This window comes from Artemia franciscana, unplaced genomic scaffold (assembly GCF_032884065.1).
Source record: "Artemia franciscana unplaced genomic scaffold, ASM3288406v1 Scaffold_289, whole genome shotgun sequence".
NCBI classification, from domain to species: Eukaryota; Metazoa; Arthropoda; class Branchiopoda; order Anostraca; family Artemiidae; genus Artemia; species Artemia franciscana.
In genome coordinates this window covers 1,237,397-1,258,163 of record NW_027063627.1, presented here as the reverse complement: position 1 = coordinate 1,258,163, position 20,767 = coordinate 1,237,397, and the positions used below count along the sequence as shown (strand labels likewise).

The following is a 20,767-nucleotide window of genomic DNA, read 5'->3' as shown; positions in this document are numbered from 1 at the left end:
AGGTTCAACGAAATGAGCTATTGCTTACAAAAGAGCACTGGAAAGGGCCGAACATTATAAAGCTAAAGAATTTGTGAATGACAAGATGGATATCCAGATCACAGCGTTTGACAGCATTATGGACTGGGTTAGACACCATTGTGGATGTTCTCGAAGAGCTGAAAGAACAAAAGAATGAATGAAAAACCTAAAGTTCTGCACCGCCGCACAACCTGCTTTGCCTTTATTCTAACTGTTATGTTCAAGCGTCAGTTGATGTTCAACGAAGGTTCTTGCAGAAAAGTTGAGGGTTGAACAAATCGATCTGATGAATACTAACGAAAAACTCAGGGGACACGCAATATCTTTTATTCTTTCCTTGAAGACCTGCATCAGATAGGGATGAAAACTGAGGCAGCAAAAACAGTAGCCGAAAAATTTCGTTCAATGGCGAATGAACAGTTCCAACTTAAATACCGGCCTACACATCCACCTGATCGTTATTCAGAGGCAATTGCTAATTCTGGAGCCAATCCATTGGAGGACAGGAAATCATTTTATGCTAAGGAGCTCTACCTTGTCTTTAAAACGTGAAGATATTTCCTGGAAAAGGTTGATCCCGCGGAACTAATGTTAGAGCTAAAGGCTTTCAAACACTTTTTGGCCAGGACCGAGGTTGAAAGCAACAAAGTCGTAAATCATACTATTTTTGAGGGAATATTCCGTGAGATTAACGCTGTCAAATCGATATTCCAGAGTCTCTGGTCAGTTTACCAGTACGCTGTGACAGCACCACCATGTCACAGCAGAAAGAATGTTTATCAAACTGAAACTGCTCATGAACGGTTTACGCACAACGATGGACGATGACCGTTTGGATCACCTTGTCATGATGTGCTGCAATACTGGCGTTACGGATGAGCTGAAACTCGACGAGTTACTGAAAATCTGTCTGTCTTCCAAATCAACACGTTTGAATTGTCAACCAAGGTATATAGTTGTATTTTCTTGTTTTTTTTTTGTTTAATCTGTGTGTCTTAATTTAAATTTGCCGATTTTTCACTTCTGAGATCTTTTTGTGAGTAAACCTTATTATTATTTTTCTCCTAATATATTGCTTCATTCTTCATTAGGTCAACATACCGTTGTTCATACGCTTCTTATGAGAAAAAAACCAAGCAGATATTTTTCCTTTTACTATATTATTCATTAGAGTGAATTGTGATCCAAAGTTCCGCATTATAGACGGATATCATATCAATTAGTGGTGAAAATAGTCGGTATAAAGGAGCAGCCAGTCTGTAGAATGAACCAATCCAAACATTTCGACTAGTATCGCCCCTGCCTCTGTTTTGACTTAAACGACATAAATTTGTAAAAGAAAATGTTTAAACACTTGACATAAAATGTCCAAGGCCGGGCTATCTTAACTTGTCTATTGTATGTGCTTGATTCAGTCGTGGCTAGAAAATACGTGGTTCTGGGTACCAAATTCGAAATTCCATTCGATCTGGGTAAATCAAATTCCATTCTATTTGGGCCAGGGTGCATTTAAATTGGGTTCTACATATTCGAAAACAACAATAAGTTCTTTGAAAATATCCCTTTTTTACAATACTTTAGAGTGGTAGAGTTTGCCGTAATATTTTTTTTTATATGGCTTGCTCTAAACGACTTTTAAGAATCGATTACTCACACCACTGACAACAAATACTTAAGTTTTATTGCATTTTGGTTTATGAAAGGAATATATGAAATGTAAAATTGAAAAGTAATGGCTTTATCCTTGGGTAATAAAAACGTGCCGAAATGTCATTTTGGATTTAGCCTTCCAAAATGCTACCAATATACTAATATAAATGTAATGAAGAATTTAAATTGGATTTTGTACGAAAACCAAAGAGGAAACAACTTTTCGTTCAGCGACTGTTTTACATATACCTTAAGGGTTTAATATTTAATAGTAGAGCAGAAAATTGAAAACTGTACCAGAATTTAAAGTAAAAAGACCAAATTTATTTTAAATGGAAAGCTTAAAGCAATATAAAAACTTAAAACGAAAGGCATGCTTTCATTGCTTCAGGTATTTTTAGTTCAATGTGACCGAATTAAAGCCGTTTGTTACTTTGTCATCATTTGCAGCTTTCAACCTCGAGATAAATCATTTTTGGTTAAGATACCTCGTCCGACTTGTAATCTAAACATTTTACCAACAGTCCATAGCCACATTAATTTGTCCAGGATTATCACATTGGTTATCAGAACAGAAACCTTGTGGATTTAGAGAACGATTAAAAGTGGTCTTCAGTGTATCTATCGTAGCTTCCTCCATATTGAAGTTATTTCAGAAACTTTATAGTACTATGAAAAATGTGAATGGGAACATAAAAGTTTTTTCCCTTTGGATGTAGTTACAGGCACTACTTTTAAATGATTTACCTGGGATTGATAGCAAGATATTACTTACTTCTGCGGTATCATTATTAAGCTGGAGCCAGAAACTCGACAATGCTGACATATGCTTGAAATTTGACGGGTAAATGTTTAAAGCCAAAGGGAAAACAATCAATGCTATACCATTGCCCTAGAAGTTAACGTTCTTAGAGGTTTCGGAGTTTCGTAATTTGCTTAATCCTCACTTGTGAGACAATGAATGGTGCTTGCACCTGGAATGGAAGAAGCCGACGCTATAAAAGATTTTTTGTCTACGTTCATACGCCACACTCGTACAAAGACAGTCACACTCGAATCACATTGTTACCAATGTTACCTGTTTCCTGTTACCAATTAGATAGCAATACCAGTTTCCTGTCTCCAGCCGCTAGCATCGCTACCGCGCACCGTGTTCCAAAAATAAATCGAGTTTTCATAACTGTATATTGGTATCTGAGCTGTGTTATCAACTATGTTGGTAAACATGAAAACTCCAACAGCAGTTTAAATACCCCACTTTACTTCAAATTCCAATAGAAACAGTTTACTTGCAAATCCTAACCGTAGTAATACAATAACTTTTTTAATGCCCACAGTATATAAATTGGCATTTATTAAATATTAATATTTTATAAATACTTATACGCAGCATAAATATTAATATTTGATACTTATACTGTGTTAATACATCTGAGATGCAGTGTTCCCAGATCGGACGGAGAGGATTATGCTTCCTTGAGCCGAAAATTATGCTTTTTTGGACAGATTTATGCTACGCTTCTATATATTCCCAGATTTCACGAAAAAGTTGATCAGTTAAGACAAGTCGAATTCTGTCTTATCCTAATAAAGGTTCTGAATAGATTATGATCCGATATAATAGCCTAATAATTTATTTTTAACCCGCTAAGGGAACAAAAGCGGGGTATAAACAAAGGAGGCAAAAAAAAGGTAAAAGAGCATAGAAAATAAGTAAAAAGGCTTTTTTTTATGTCCGGGGGAAGGATCTTGGTTCACAATTTGATTCACGTTTTTCGTCTTTTTTTGCAAGTCGTATTTCTTCTCGAAGCGGTTAGCGGCATTTGAAAAACGTAGTGTTTTACATCATCATCAAAATTTTACTTCAGATACATTAAAAAAAGAAGGAAAAAATGCGGTTCATATTCAATGATCTTCTTCATCTTCGTTTTTGGGTTCGACTTCTTGGCCAGGGGGGTGGGGTGGCTACTTCGAGGTTCTCGCAATTGTGGAGCTTGATCTGATTGTCTGTTGGGACATATTTGTAGCAAACTGTATCTTTTGTTCTTAGTCGCGATTTTGTGACCAGCACGGCTTCAATATTCTCTTTCTTCAACCTATTCCGCTTTTTTGTCTTGACATCACTGATCCAAGAAAAAATTCTTTCTGAGTCTGCGTTCGAATGGGTTAGGGAGAGTACCCTCTCTGCGAGTTCTTCCAGATCTGGAAAAACTCTTTCGTCGGTAAAGTTTCTCATTTCGCGCATTTTCCTCCACATCAAGTCATTAGTAATTTTGCTCATATCTATCTTTTTAGAGTCACTAAAAGCAGATGGCAGCTTGCGCCATTGCGTCAATATCAGTGAGTTTTGGCATGAGACTTGGAGATCGGTTCACTACGACACCTATTGACGGAATACTGGTTCTTTCAGTTCTCAGGGCCATCTTGGGATTTACAGACTGAAGGGACTTCAGAAAAGGATCACCATGTGGGAATCGCTTGAGCGTCTGTGTTGCTGCGGTAATGTAGAAACCTAAACACCTTTTTCGGAAAGTGCTCACGTCCTCAGGGGTTATTTTACCACTCTGCACTGATATCAAAAGATATTGGTCACACTCATTTCCTAAAAAGACAACTTCTAATGATCGGAAATGACTCAGGTTTGACGGATTGATCTTTGTAGAGTCTCTTAGAAACCTTTTTTGGAAGAAGTTGCTACATAGAGTCTTGATGAACTTTTCACACTCAGACTGCAAATCTCTGATTAGAAGCTTTGCCGATTGGAACACGGCGTTGAAGGAGTTGAAATCGTTGAGAGCATACTTAAGAAAAAGCAAATACTGTTTCGTGAACGGCTATTTCATGTCTAACAGGATTTTGTCTGCAGCAACTTGGCGGTCTTCTACTGAAGCTAGCACGAAAACCTATTCAAGATCACTTCACAGATCGAAAAGTCTCGCAATGCACTGGTGAGCAGCAAGCCATCTCGTGTCTGCAAGTTTAAGTAGCCTGTTCAAGGTTGTTTTATAGTACTCTTGAAATTCCATAAGAATCGCAGTTCTTTTTGAACTTGGAGAAACGTAATTAACAACTATCCTCACAAACTCCTCATCATTCTTTGATATCTTGACTCTAGCGGCACCAGCACATAGACGGGCTGAATGGCAAATACATTTCAAAAGCACCAAGTTCTTAGAGTCCTTTGAGTCCTTGAGCTTTTGATAAACGGAATTGTGGGCCCCAACCATCACAGACGTACCGTCACAGGACAGACCATCAATCTGGTTCAATGATAGATTTTTGCCAACGAAAAACTCTCTCAACTGCGAAAAGATATCACCAGCAGAAAGATTGGTAGGTTCAAGTCTGATCATCCCGAACAAATCTGTGCAGATCTTCCCATCACTCTTCTTGGCGTATTTTACTAGAGTACACAAGTATTTATCCAGTGTATTGTCGGTAGATTCGGCTAGTAGTAAACTAAAGAACGAGTCTTTTAGCTCTGCAACTATCTGTGAATTTTCATCCTTGTGTAGAATATTCTTTGTGATAGAAGTCATTTTCGTTCTACCAAGCTTCATGTCTTGGACTACTTTCGAATCTTTTGCTATTACTTTCAGTGTCTTGACTAGGTGATCACTAGTGGCAAAGGGAATATTATGTTCCACGAAAAAAGCAGCAAGCTACATCTCCGCACTCTTGACGACATTCTTGTGAACTCTTTCCTTGTCATTACTACCCGTGAAGGCCTTTACAGGCACAGTTTTTTCCACAACAGTAACATTCTTCGTGTGACCAATTCCTTCTGCAAGTTTTATTATTATACCAGAATTTGCACACTGCATGCACGGCAAAACGCATTGTACGGGTTCCCAGTAACTTCTTTCAACCATCCTTGAAATTTCCTTTAATTCATCCAGAACTTCACAAACTTCTGATCTCACCCAGTATCTTTCTTTTTCTTTGCATCATTTTTCTTTGGAGACACAGGTGCCATCATAAAATGCTTCCTGGAAAGAAGACAAAAAATCGAAAGCGAAAGCAATTTTAATAATATATTAAGAAGTCCTAACCAATGGGTTAAACTCATGATCAGGAAACCAAGTAGTTCCAAAAATATTTCACAAGTACTTCAACAAGGAGAAAAAGGTTTGGAAAAAGGTCCTCAGGTTTGGAGAAAAAATAAATAAGAATAAAACCTGAAGTGAATTCCCTGAGTGAGGTATCCTCATCGAAGGCAGTGTAGCTTCCACCACAGCTTCGTTTCCAGAGACTATGTTCAGCTCAAGAACAGGTTTCCAATTTTATCTTTATTATCTCCTGTGCTGTTGCTGTTGTGCTGGGGCTCCACCTTTACCTCACCGAGATAATGGTCAGCAGCAGGCTGACTATACACTCCGAGGACAAATTGTAGAATTTCAGATAGCCATTCGCTCAGAGTAATACAAGTTCGAAGAACTGGCTGACAGCCATGCAGAGATTGCCAAAACAGAGATGTTTTCCTATTGGCACTGAGGATCCTTTGAGCTAGCCTTTGTCTTTGGGGAAAGACTTGCAGTTCATGTAGTGTCTACCAAAAACTAGAATCCCTAACTGTAACTAGCCACCAGTGATTTTGGAGTTTCGGCGATAGTTTGGTGTCTAGCTGGTGTCACCTGGTGTGTAGTAGCTATCAACCAGTTCTTGAACCATGAACCATTGCCTATTGTTGAAAGGGCTAGGTCTAATTGCACAGCAGAATTCTCTCACCGTTCACCACCAACAGCAACAACATGAAACCTCTCTAAATCTCAAAATTTCATCAAATAATCATCTTCACCAATCCTATCCAACCAATCACCACATGTCTTTAAATTAAAATATCTTGCCTGCGCTTTTCTTTGCCATAGACCACAGGATCAGAACAAAAAAAAAATACCAGATGGTTCGTAGTCTGTCGCTGTGCCGAAAATTTTACTTTAGTTTGGTCAAAAAATTCGATAAACCATCTTTGGTGTTCGTTTTATTGATGGGACATTATGAGTTGTTCTACATCGTCTTAGATTATGCTACAATTATGCTATTTTAAGGAGGATTATGCTTGGAGGCTTTTTGGTTCCTAATTATGCTACGTTCTGCATAATTATGCTACATCTGGCAACACTGCTGAAATATTAAAAAATTCTCAAAGCTTTTTGTTGCCATAAAGTGACTGCCGTAAATCCTTAACACTATCGGAGAAGCTGCGTTGCGCAGCGGAGTAGGTTTTTTGGCAAGGAGTTTTATTTACTTGGTAGTCTTAGGAAATGAATATAGTGGTCTTTAAACTGGACCCTATTTCCTCAAATTCAAAACGCATTGAAAGGGGAGGACATTTTCATTTCTTGGAAAAGATGGGGTGAAATGAAGACGAATATAAGAAATCGAGTTGCAGTGGCCACTTTATTATTACCATCTTTCATATCTCATAAACCAAACTGATAAAAACAGCTTGTGCGGTGGTTCCTCGTTTTCACCAATAAAATACTTTTTGAATAAGAGAAGAGGATTGCTAATGAGCCACGGTACACAAAAACTGATTGTTGGACAGAAATTGTTGGTCTTTTTGCCCCCTATCTTTCGAGACCTTGGTTCATTTTCCCATTTTTTTTTAACCAACCCCTTTCTCCTAAGGGGTGAGAATGGTGACATTGATGTCAGTTTTCCTATTTCCTCTTGGAAATAGCGTAAGATTCAAATAAAATATGAAGCATGACGAACAATTATGCAGCCGTGAAGGTTAAAAGAATTGAAAACCCATTTTGGAATTTAAATTTGTGAAATACAGTTAAATTTCAATGAAACTTAAGAACAAAACCGAACCCCAAAAGTATTAATGAATACTATTTAGCCCTTCAAATAAGGTGCATTCTATAAATACGGTTTCCATTTTGCCGAATAGGATAACAGTAAAGGCTCACGTCAGACGCTTGGATGCTTAGTTTCTAATCCGTATATTGTCGTACTAGCCCAGTGAGTGACACACTGGTTTTGCCGAAAGGTGGGGCTTCAATTCCTGGTGTGGTTGGCTTGGGAAGGGTTTGGGACGGGGGTCAGTGGCATGACTCTGTAGGATCAGCCAGAGTCAACCCAGCTCTAAATGGGTACCCTGTGGAATCTGGGGAAGGTGTGCGGGAAGGGTGTGCGAAAGTACTGGATGGCTGGCCCCATTGCGCTTCCAGGCTGAAGGGACCTAAAGCAGAGACTAGAACCGCTGGTTTTAGGCTTTAAGGTTCTAGTGCCGTACCCTTTTTACATTTTTTTACCTTAAAGATGTTCTTATAAAGTCAAAGATTGAATTTAGTACAAAATCTATTATGTTTATGAAAATGGAATTAGGAAAAGCATTTCAGTTGATCACGAATTATATTTGCAAAATCACAAGGAAAGGATTAAAAACCAAGAAATATTAAACCAATTTTTCAAGGTATTCTATTTTTTGGTTTTCATGAGCTAGTCATGTGGCGTCTTTATTGAAAAAGTAATATCCTTGCAAATAGTGTTGAAAATAAAGCGGTATTCAGAGGGTTGTCGCAATTGCTGATGGATTGCGGAAAAACAAAACTGTGAGAGCATTTCAAATCATCCGCTGAAACTGTGAAATATACATCTCCTCTAGTGCAGAATGATATCGTAGATAGTGTAGGCAATTCCATTCGAGACGCAATTTTGAGCAGAGCGAAAACTGCGAGGTGTTTTCGATATTGGCTGAACAAGATGAGTGAAGTAACTTCAATAAAACAGCTTGTTCTTGTCGTCGGTTTCTGTGACGATCAGCAGATAGATTTGTTTACGTTTCGACGCTCCAAATGACTTGACTTTGCTTAGAGTTTGGATTTGACAGGAACAAGTTAGTTTTAATTGGAATTAATGAAGGTGGTAGCATGTCTGGTTTGTGCAAGGGCACTCAAGCAGAGATACGAAAGCAGTATTCACTTGCCATTTACACGTAATGGGTTTTGTATTTTTTAAGCCTTGCCCTGGTGAAAGCCTTCAGACTGGATTTGATTTAAATGCTGTACGGATACTAGCAAGACGTTTTTGTCATTTTTCGGTAGCTTTTCCCTGCTGTTGTTCTAAAGAATTCTATAGCAGCATTTCCAACTGTGTATTTACTATTGATTGCGTTCTCCTTGTTACTTATGACATCTGCAGAGGGTTTTAAAGCAGCTTAAAACTTTCCTCCGAAATCAGACAGGAGAGGGCAGGTCATTTTAAAAGTAACAGCGGTAAGGAATGCCACTGTAGGTGAAGTTTTGACTTCACCTACTGTAGGTGTTGTTTTGCAATTTGACTGCTATTTGTTGAGAAGTAAGGGGAAGGAACAAATAAATTTCCAAATGGGGATAGATCCATTTATTTAAACAGTGAAAAAAAAAAAAAACAGTTACAAAAAGTCCAGATATTTCGATCACATATACAGCGATCGTCATCAGTAGAATTACTAAAATAATATGATTGAAACGAGTATATTTATACTGAAAAAATAACTTTTCGGGTTAATCACAAAATAGTGAACTTCCGGATTATTCACTAAATTATTTTCAGAGAGAGTTCACTTAAAAATTTCTTTCAAAGTCTTGATGTAAATTTCCTTTTTTAATCTTGCCCAAGGCTAAACAAATTTCCAATGAAGGTGGCCTTTCATGCCTTCTAATTGTAAACGAAATGTTTAGTTTATAGCTGTTCACTTGGTTGCTCTCATTTCCCCATATATACGATGTATTTTCGACGTAACACCATAAGTTAGGTATTTTCGTTTTTTTTGTACCTGTTTTTTCACTGTCTAAATAAACGGACTTATCCCCATTTGAAAATTTATTTGTTCGTCACAGAACGGCAGTGTGGTCTAAGAAAAGAATACCTAACTTGTGGTGTTACGTCGGAAATAAGTGGAAAGAGGGTTACGGATCCTCCTTCCACACTTTTCTATTCCGCAGGCACTCCCGTAAGCTCCCATAATGCCAGATCAATATTTGAGACAGTGTTCTTACTTGGAAAGATTGAAAGGTTAAAAATGTGTGCCTCCAAAGCACAATTAACCCTCCGAGCCCCCGAGACAAATGCCCAAGGTTGTTCAAACATCCTATTCTTCAAAGTTAAACTTTATTTAAGCAGAATTCTTGTCAAGTTACGCCTTGGTAAAGTTGCAATGATGTCAGCATTTTAATCTGTACCATTTAAGGCACATGTTTGTTGATAATCCCTACCCTTTGCCGTTCCCACTACGATACAGAAAGGTAGGAATATAGCAGCTGGTTTAAACTGAGGGGTGGCTGGCATTTTCAATCTCTATTATTTGAGGCAAAGGAATAGCAGGTAAAAAATTGGTTGCGAAAACGAGCCAGAACTTGACTTGGTGCCAAACTAGCTAAGTCGTAGCTGATGACTGACCCAATAAAGACAAGCAAAGTTAAAATAGCAATAATAAATCGATCATTCAGAAGTGACTCGGCTAACTAGTAACCAAAACTCTAAAAAATAGAATTTTTATAACAAAAGATACATTAAAAGAATTGAATTTTATGATCATTCCAAATAAATAAAGTGGATTAAGTTTACTAATGCTCATCCAAAGTTAAATTCTGAAAAAATTGGCCCAATTACCGGAAAGGGGGACCCCCCAAAAAAGTATCTTTCCAAAAATCACACAATTAGCTTCAGCACATCAGAGAAACAAATTCAGAGCATATCAGATCAGAGCACATCAGGGTACAAAATTCAAGCTTCTATATACAAAAATTAGGAATTCTGAAAATTTTTTTCCAGAAGAAAGAACACGTGTGTTTGTTTGTTTATCTATTTTTACAGGGACCCGAGGCTGATCGTATCGAGCCACTGATTATAGAAGATCGGGAAATGGGATCATTTCATTTAAAGTCAAAAATTTGTAGTCCCCTCTTTAAATCACTAAAAGATCGGAGGGCAACCAGTCCCCCTCCCACACTCCTTTTTACCTAAAGACATCTAAACTAAATATTGAGATCGCCAGTTGATTTAGCATAGTTTGAAATTCAATAACTATGCCTTTGGGGATGAAATAATCCCATATTCCCTGGAAAAAGGGCTTTAAGTTACGCAATTTTCCAATTATTCACATATGGTATTCACATACATACGGAAATTTAAGGCCATTTTTGGATCATTTTCTATAGAGGAGGGAGATTTTCCACAGGGGATTTCTTATAGAGAGGAAAGTTGCCAAGGAGAAATTTTTCATGGGGGGATTTCCTCAGATGATTTCAAAAGCGGTCAGAAATTAAATAAAAAAAATAGTTTTTTTTCGACCGAAAGTTAGGAGCAATATTAAAATGAACAGAAATCATACCCTATGGAGGGAGGGGGAGGGACTGTCCGTTGCTCAACCCCCCAATCTTTACGCTAAAGTTTGATTTTTTGCCTGAGTTCTTTGAGAAATTAAATTGTTAAAGTACATTGAGTTTGATTAAGATGTATTTTTAAAGAACTTTAAGAATTTAGCGTAAAGAGTAAGGGATGAGGAGGGTGTAGCCCTCCTCATATACGACTGATATTTCTGTTTCTTTTAAGTTTTAATGTTTCTCCTTATATAATTTTATTTAATAAAAGTATAAAATAGGTTAAATGCATAGCTGCTCCAGTTTAAGATGGTAAAAAGCAAAATAATTCCAATGGTATCTATTTTATCCACACTGAATAAAGCTTTGTACTTACGAATTAAAGAAAATAGAATTTTGCCAATTTTTAGATGCATCTTCTGCGAATAAATCAACATTCATCAAGAGAACTCTTTATCCTACAAATAAAATGCAAATGCTTAGCTTACTCATGACAATGTGTCCAGGAGATGCGTTCCTACGAGACGAGGGTTTGTCGGAGATATTAGATCCGAATTGGCAATTTCCATTTAGTTCTGTAGCTCAAGGCTATGAGACCAAGACATGGTCCTTCTTTGTGTGATAATAATGTGATTGTGTATTTATCCATTGTGGTTAAAATAATTTCTGTATGAAAGAAAAATGAAGAATTGTGGTAAATCTATAAAGTTTATTTTGCGTAATCTAAAAGTGAATTTGAAATAATTAACAAAGAAAATTTGTTAGGGTTTTTTAAACGGTAATTTCATGACTTATGAACAAACTATTCACTACGATATCGTCTATATATGGTATTTAAAAATTGGAAAAAAAGATATAAATTAAATAAATCGTGGAATGCTGCAAATAAAAAAATAAGTTAGATGTATAACGAGGCAAAATAAGTTAATTTTCGAAATGTAGGACTTTCAATAAAAAACAAGACACATTCAGGCTACTGCGTATTTCGTTAAACCGGGCAGCGCACAAAAAAAAAATCATTTTCGAGTTGTAAAATTAGTGGAATTTTGGACATATAGCTCTGACAGTGAGAACAAGGATCTAATTCAAAAGTAACTGGCTTTGCAGCCGTGATTATGTTTTTGGTACCAATGACTATTGAGTATGGTAAAATTCTAGTTAATTGACTTCTTGCTATCTCGGAAAGGGTTTAGGTTAGGAAAATGAAACTTTCAGGGATGGGTCTACAGGCTAAAGTATATCCCGGGAAGGTATTTTGAAGTACCTACCACTCTTTCTCCCTCTAGAGGGCCTGAAATTTGCCTACCTACATGACAGGTCTATACCTATTGAAATTTTGACAAAACAACATTTTACCTTAATTTTCAGTTACTAGCTGCTTTTTCTCTGCCTTAAGTTCTTAAAATGCAATTCCTGTTATTTGAGTAGAATTCTGAGCCATATCAATGTGTTTTCTTTTTCAAAATTTAGGAAATGTATTTGCATATCTTTAAAACCTTGTAAATTGGGATTGAGCAAAGTTGTGAAGCTGAAAACAATTTTGTTGTACTTCATTCAAGCAGAATATCTATTCTACAAGATTTCACCTTTATAACACACTTATTTTGAAGGTCATCAAAGTTCAGGGCCCTCTAGAGGCAGAAGAAGTGGAGGTAGGTACTTCAAAATATCTTCCCGGGACATACTTTGGCCTGTAGACCCATCCCTGAAAGTTTCATTTTCCTAACCAAACCCCTTTCTGAGGTGGCAAGAAGTCAATCAACTAGAATTTTACCTTGAGTATTACTAAGCGAACAAACTTGACTCCTTTGTTGAATCATATAACTAGGTATAATATAAGTCATACCTATGGTAATGAAGGAATATATTAATAAAAAAAGAGTTACTGCCATTAAAAAAATATTTCCTCTTTCCAGGACTTCTGCAATCTGCTTTTATAACGATGTTTTTTTTTTGGGATAATTGTATTAATGTGAAAACAATAATGGATATCCGATGATCCAGCAATGGTTGTACATTTATCCATTAAATGGATGAATATAAGAACAGCAAAGTGTTTAGCTGTTCAAGAACAACTATTTGCAGGATGACTTGTATTCGTTGCAGGAAACTTAAAATAAAGTAAACATTGGTTGTATTTTGGGTACTTTTCAGTTATCCGACCACACTCAAACTCTTGATCTGAGTAAAGCCGGTTTCTCTGTCTGTATTTGGAGATAATTAGCTTAGTTTCAGTGCGATAAACTATTATACAGGTATATTTTAATTAAACGTTTGATATATAGAGTTGGTTAAATTAAGTTTGGTTAGTAATTGAATATAATGCGTTCTGGGTGGCCTGCTTTCCATAATGTCTATTGTAAATTCCATAATTTTGTTGTTAAAGTATTATATTATCATCATATTTTGGTATATTTCATTATGATTAACCGAAATTCACTTCTTGAGTATGGTGGGAATAAATGACAAGTTCCGTATTTTTCCGTAATTTCCCTCTAGCAAAAATACGGACAAATTCTCCTATATACCCCGTATCTTTTATTCCAAAACCGATGTATTTACAAACGAAACATCCAATTAATAGCATTTTCTCTCAATCATGTTTACTTGTGTAGGTGCATGGTGCCTGAAACGAGGAGCCATTACATCAATTCTGTAATGACTATTTTCCTCTGTCAAGCCCCTTCGCGTGAAAATCGATTTGTTTCGGGATTGCCATGACAAAGCATCAAATCTCTTATGAAAATAGAAAAACTAACTGATAGTCCACCATAAAGTTTATTGACCGGGTCATGTGGCATGGCACTCTTCCTAGGCTGATGTGCTGTCCAAACTTTGCTGTCAAACGAGGACATTACCTCGAACTAGTTTTGGGAGAGGGGAGAGGTCTGGAAGGATACGTCCTAAAAAACTGTATTTTCCCAGATTTTTTTTTTGCGTTTCCATCTCAGTCATTTCAGCCCAAAGCTCTGGGTCAATTTCTTTGGCTCAATTGATTTATACGTTCTGACAATAAAATAAAATGATTCTATGAGGGGCTTCTATCGAAAAACAACTTAGAACAAAACTTCACGTATTACCTATACTAAAAAATGACTAGCATAGCCAGCTTGTTTAAATACTGTTTCTAGAATTTTGTGTTTACTTGTTTAAAGTATTCAAAACAAAACTTCCCAATTTGGTATTTTTCTCGCAGAGGCGTAAATTTTTGATCTTATTTAAATCTTACTGAAAGGTGTTAGTCGCAGCATGTTGTTGTATCTGACATCCGGTCAGAAAGTAACGCATAGTTTTGAAAACATTTTGGGAAGTTATTATTTTCACGACGATTTTAATGAGAAAACATGCCTCAAACGTCAGTCTAGTGCAGTAAATAATTTTCTCCCTCCTTCTGTCATTGTTTCCCAATGGTTTATGAGGTGTATAGGTCTGTCCGGATAATGAGGTCAAGTTCTTCGAATGATTTGGGTTATGTTTTCCCCTACAGAGGCATAATTTAGTACTAAAACCTATATAGGCATATCTCCAAATTATTTTCCTAATAAAACTATGAATATTATAATAGCTGTAAATTTGTGCGAATTCATCCTAATTGTTATTAGTTTTCAAAGACAATCATTAAAATAAAACAATTCTTGAAGTCAGAGGCGCCATTTGGGTGGGGCGGGGTGGGCAAATGTCCACCCCAGATTTTCCAGAGGGCCCAAGCTTCCACCAAAAAGGGTCCTTTGCCGGCCATAATAGTAACACTATTTGCTATTAACCATTGTAAACTTTGAAAGCAAGTTAGATACATAATCTAGTTCTCAAGTTCTGTCAAATGCTCGTTTCCTAGATGATTATATTAATATTATAAATTCTGAATATTTGCAGTAATTCCTCTAAGTTGATAGACTAAAATAGGTCAGTTTCTGGCCTATCATTTCTTGATGGAATCGTTCCTTGTTATCTTCCAATTGCACTACATAGAAGCAATTACGCGAGCGACGAAATCGCTGTCTCAGCAACTCCATGCCGTCGCCGTCGACTTGGTTATTTCTCGATCGCGCACCCTGATTCAGGCCACAAGAAGCAAACTCACCGACCTGCGTTCAGATGCTTCATTTGTATCGCTTTTCAATTAGGCTAAAGAGTTTGCAACATAACTCGAAATTGAAGTACCTGCTGTGATTGGACCTGCGACTAGACCCTCCTCTGTTGGTCAGAAAGGACGACCTTGAAGAACTCAAAAGATCACCAAGCATCGGAAACAATTTGTGACAACTTTGACGCTAGGAAAGAATTTAATCGAATCTGGAAATTGGACTACTACTTTGGCGGATGAAATGAAGCAAGAATACTTCAAAACTTTTGACCGTCTACTAGTCGAATTTGACAGAAGGTTCACAGATAACTTGCCAGTGCTGAGTATGCTCGAAGCCTTGGATCCAAGCTCAACTAAGTTTATGGACACAGAGCTGCTCAAGCTTTTCTCTTCTCTTTACGGCGAGCTGGATATCGACAGCATTCTTCTTGAATCTCAAGCTGGTATTGCCAAGCGTTTCTTGCTCAATGAGGAGAAAAAGCCGGAAAACTTCCTAAACATTGTCGACCATCTTCAGGCATTACCAGTGGCTTACTCAGAAGTAATTAAAGTACTTCGTATTGCTGCCACACTTCCTGAGACAATAGCGAGCAATGAGAATTTGTTTTCTAGACTAGAAATAGTGAAAAACTACATGCGGTCTACAACAGGAGATGATCGTCTCAATCACCTCCTTTTGATATTTGCAGTGAAGGATTTAGTAAAAAGTTTGGACTACAACCAGCTTGTTGACGATTTTGCAAAGATGAAAGCTCGGCGGTTCCCCTTGTTACCTTGAATGTTGTTATATTTTCTTTTCTTGTTATGTTTTTCCTTTTTGTAAATATATTTGATCTGGAAGGTTTCTGCTGAAGGGACACTGAGATTTTGGTTACAACAACGTATTTTTTTACTTAAATATGAAAGTTTCTTGCTGAGGAATGCCAGCCTGTAGTCTGGTTGAATTTTCCACTTTCAGTTTAATCACTTAACCTCATTGATTGTATTCTTCATTGTTATAATTAATCTTAGAGGTCAGTGTGGCTGGGTTACTGTATATTTGGTTACAGTACATTTCCAAGCAACAAACGGGTACTGAAAATGCATTTTTACTTAGAATATTCGATCAATATGCTGCCAAAACTCGGATTTTTCTTACGCGACACAAAGTGAATCGGGGGGGGGGGGGGCAGATGGAGTTCATTCCCACCCCAAGATTTGGCCCAAATGGCGCCTCTGCTTGAAATTGTCAGCAATTTTCGTCGAATTAAAAATTACATATAAACGTTATAGATATATCTTTTTTAATTACAAATTAGGTCATAGCCTTTGCGATTGGTAAAAGCAATTTTGGGGTAGATTTTAAACTAGTTGTAAATCTTTAAAATGAAATATAGCTTTGGTCCATATTTTTTGGTATTTTTTTTCAAATCTCGTTTGCACGGTCCTACTGAATGATAAAAGAACAATCAAATTGAACCAAAAAATTAACACTGCACTTCAAAAATAATTGAAGGTACGCAGAAACTGTTCTTGATTTTTTTTTTTTTTTTTTTTTTGCTTTATCTGTAATTCCATAAATTTCGCTATAGCTCTTTAGACTATATTTTTGACGCACAGTCCTTTTCCATTATGTTTTTCCCTTTCCATGAGGGATACTTTCACAGACATGTGAAAGGTTTTTGTCCCTGCATAATCAAGTAACTTCACTTGAACTGATAAAGAATGGAAATATAGTAAAGAAATTTATGGAATATAATAGGAAGTGTAGGTGATAAATTTAGTTTTTCAAAAACCTATTTATTTGTGTATATTTATGCAAAAAGTGTCTTTGGTCAAATATGAAGAGGGCAGAGGTGTAACCTTTTTGAGTCAAAGGTGCAATTGAGGAGAAAATTCGATGTTAAACTGTTTTATGCGTGCAGATAGATAAAGAATCTGGTGAAAGGTCAGGTGAAGATCTTTCATCATTGTAAAAAGGTATTTTTCAAAGTTGGAGTTTCGATAAGTCTGCCCAGTATTTTTTTTTTATATAGTTGGGGAAGCAAGTTGAAAGTTCCAGGAACAGTTTTCTTGGGACTTGGAGGGGTGGGGTATTCAAGGTAACCTTGAACTTGTGTGTAGGGGGAGGGACAATTTTTCCGTTACTCACGAAAAAGCAGAAGCTGCACTTTTATGCTTATTTTCTGAAAGGCTCCTTGGCTAGTGAGTAATAGCCTACACGTAAGGCGGCTTTTTATTCTAGAACTTTGTGCATACTCGTGGGAATAGGAAATATCAGTTCCACAAAATAATTAGTGCCACAAAGAAAAATTCCATAGAAATCTTCTTTGATATCTTCAACTCTGTAGGTGAATATAAATACCATAGGCAATGATGAGGTTTTATTACTTCGGTAGAGGAGGGGCTACTACATCTGTTCGGCATAACTGTCTTAGAGCTAAATAGCATTAACTAGTGTAGGTGCAAAGTATAATAAAGCACTTTTTTATATATGAAAAATGGAATCTATGATGACGAAAATATTTCGTAACCGTGTCTGATATTGTGGTCATTAAAATCCTCGGAGGGTGCCTTGGAGTGTAATTGCCGATCTCTGATGACTTTTTTTTAGTTATGGGCATGGAAATATACTAAAATAAAGGTTCCTTTTTCATCTATTTTTTACCTTAAATATATATTTAATATATATATATATATATATATATATATATATATATATATATATATATATATATATATATATATATATATATATATATATATATATATATATATATATATATATATATATATATATATATATATATTATATATTATATATTAATATTGTGGGACCTTTTATAGAAAGTATTTTAACTACAGTGCATTTACAATTTTTGTTGTGGCCTTTGGACTGATATACCTACAACTTGAGCAATAATGTATGTGACTCCTGCTCGTTATACAAATAACCATACTCGAAAGAAAGTACAACTGAGTCGTGTTAACGGCTCCCGAAGTTGCTCAGAAGGTGAGATCACCAAAGAAGTAAACGGCAGATTAAGTGAATGTGATAAGGATGAGAAAAGGATTACCATTAAAAGCGCAAAAGGCAGGAGACAAAGTATGCCGCGGTGGTCAAATGTTCGTATTAGTTTCGATACAGATTCACTAAAAGTTGATTCAGAACACGGAGATAAGCCAGCTGTTCCTGAAACTATTAAGAAAATTGGCAAAGAGGTAATCGCTCGAAAACTCACTTGTTTTACTACGTATGTAAACTAAACCGTATAATTAGACGCTTAAGTATTGCCGAGCTTTTACAATTTTACTTGTCGCTTATTTTTGTTTTGCTACCTACGTTATTTGGACACAAAAAAGTATATGCGTAGAAACGTGGGCAGAACCTTGTATAATACATAGCCAATAAAATTCTTGCACTTGTGCTATTTAGCACCTGGTTTTCGGAGTTGAAAATGGAGCAATAGAAAATTGTATCTTTCGCTGCATGGAAAAGCACCTTGAGATCGTAAATATCCCTTCTTCTACAGTTCTTGGATACTTTTTACCAGTAAAGTTATTTTTAACTAGAAATTCAATGAATTTTATTAATGCATAAAAAAATTCCGAAGCTTAGACTTTAATTTGTTGTCGTTAATGTTAAAAGCCGCCGGTACATACCAAAATTGCCCTCATTCTTACGATTGGTAAATGGTTGATTAAAAATAATATTTTATTATGTAATTAAAAAACGAAGTTGAAACTTAAAAGAACTAAAATTATTACCTCACCAACTATAAACAATCAAATAAACTTGATGTTAACGTAACATTTTCAAACATTTTTAGTGTTCTAAAGATACCACTTTACTGAAAATAAAAAAAACCTACCCCCAAAAAAGAAAAAAAAGAAAAAAAGAGGATGTTCTCTTAGGAGCAGAAATTTCTGTGCCTAGCCTACACACACACAAAAAAAAAAAAAAAAAAAAAAAAAAAAAAAAAAAAAAAAAAAAAAAAAAAAAAAAATACAGGTCTCTCATTGGGCTTTTAGTAACCATGGTACGAGTACTATTACATTTTAGTATCCAATAATAATTCTCTCAAAAATAACTCAAGGAATCTCAGTTTTTAGTAAAGTGCTAGTTTTAGAATTCTAAAGATATTGGAAAATATCACAAGTCAGATTATTTGAGCTAGTTTTTCTGATTTGTCTTGCGGAATCGGCGAGGCAATAATTTTTATTCGTTTTCAGTTTCAACTTTGGTAAGTTTCCTTACTTCCGTAAGGAAACTTCACTTCTTTTTTTAAAATTAAAATTCATTATTTTCTTAAATATTTAAAATAAACCTTAAGAAAAGATTTTTGTTTCATATCGGTGACGAAACTAAGGAATTCCGCACGATTTTTTTTTATAATTTTTTACTCAACAGAAGTTTTACTACTGGCATCCCTTTTAATTTTGGCACAAGTTATAATCATGTGCATCTTTGTCATACTTCTAAAGCCTGAGGGTTTACTTTTATTACTACCTTTCAGAGCCATTTCGCTAGTCTTAGCGTTGTTTAACTGTCCAAAGACAAAGGGCTCATAAACAAATTTTCCCAGCCCCACAGGGAACTGTCACATATATTTTGGTAAAAATTTAAAGGGAGTTTTAAGTGCGTCAACAGTTCAAACTGCTTACAAGAGCCTAGTTTAAAATTAAAAAAATATTAATCTCTTACTAATTGTTATGAAAAGCGCTGCCTATTCAGCGTCCATACAACGTAACTAATATGTATCCTGTGTCGACAAGGTTTCCAACACGGAACTCCCAAACTGTCAAATTACTCAAATGGTGCTTCCTTTGCGTTGATATTTAGAATTTTCCACGAAGGTATGATAGAATAGCTTTAAGGACAGCCTCTTCCTGAATGTTGAAAAAAAGTTCTGCTTTGTTTAATCGAAAAAAAAGAAATTCACATTTTCTAATGATGCAAGTTTCATTAAATCTGAATATTTCTATCTCTGGTACAAAATGAGTGAAGTTACATGGCTTCTCTAAGATTTTTGTGATAGTAGGTATTGGCTTTCAGTTTTCTGTCGTTTTTTTTGGATGTCTTATCCTAGCTCTACAAATTATGGTAAGACCGCCCAATTAATTCTAAACAGTTTTGACACACAAGCTAAAAACGATTATAATGGATGAGAGTGGGTTTGAGCATAGAGATTACAATAGTACTTCAGTTGTGCTCCCCGGCCTTTCCACTCCAGAAATTGCACCAGCAGGGTCAAATGGAAGTGTGGCCCTTTTCGAAGAAGTTACGGAGACGAACTTATAATAGGAAGTAGCTTTAAAGTGATCAAACCTCTCACTGAGATCCTGCGTTAGCCTGCTAGCCCAGGCAAAAGAAAAATCCAAACCTAACAAACTATATAATGCTAATAACTATCCAAAATAATGTTTTAAATTACGATTAATTACTATGTTCTGTTTCCCACTCACTTTGATAACCTATTTCAACTAAATATACCAAATATATTGTTACCCGTGTGTTTTCAAATTTCGTCTACCATAATCATGGTCAGAGGTATTTAATTCCGAATTGATGGTAATAGGTATTAGTGAAAAAACCTATTTTCTCTTTTTTCAAGATGGCAAACTAAAAACCTTATGTTATGTTAGGGTTTTAGATCTTGGAAAATCGATTGGTTCTATTAGAATTTGCATTCCCGACCACTTTGACTCTCTTCGGGTG

The 20,767-nt window shown here is 36.0% G+C and overlaps 1 long non-coding RNA gene across 1 annotated transcript in view; it reads right to left on the bottom strand.

Annotated features, from left to right (window-relative positions):
* LOC136043050 (uncharacterized) overlaps positions 1 to 11,474 on the bottom strand; it is a 33,266-nt gene extending 21,792 nt beyond the window's left edge. The window contains exons 1-2 of the long non-coding RNA XR_010621535.1: positions 11,362 to 11,474; positions 2,447 to 2,645 (exon numbers count right to left, since the gene is read on the bottom strand). This is a non-coding gene — a long non-coding RNA (uncharacterized LOC136043050). The remainder of the gene's footprint in view (positions 1 to 2,446; positions 2,646 to 11,361) is intronic.
* Positions 11,475 to 20,767: the final 9,293 nt, after the last annotated feature.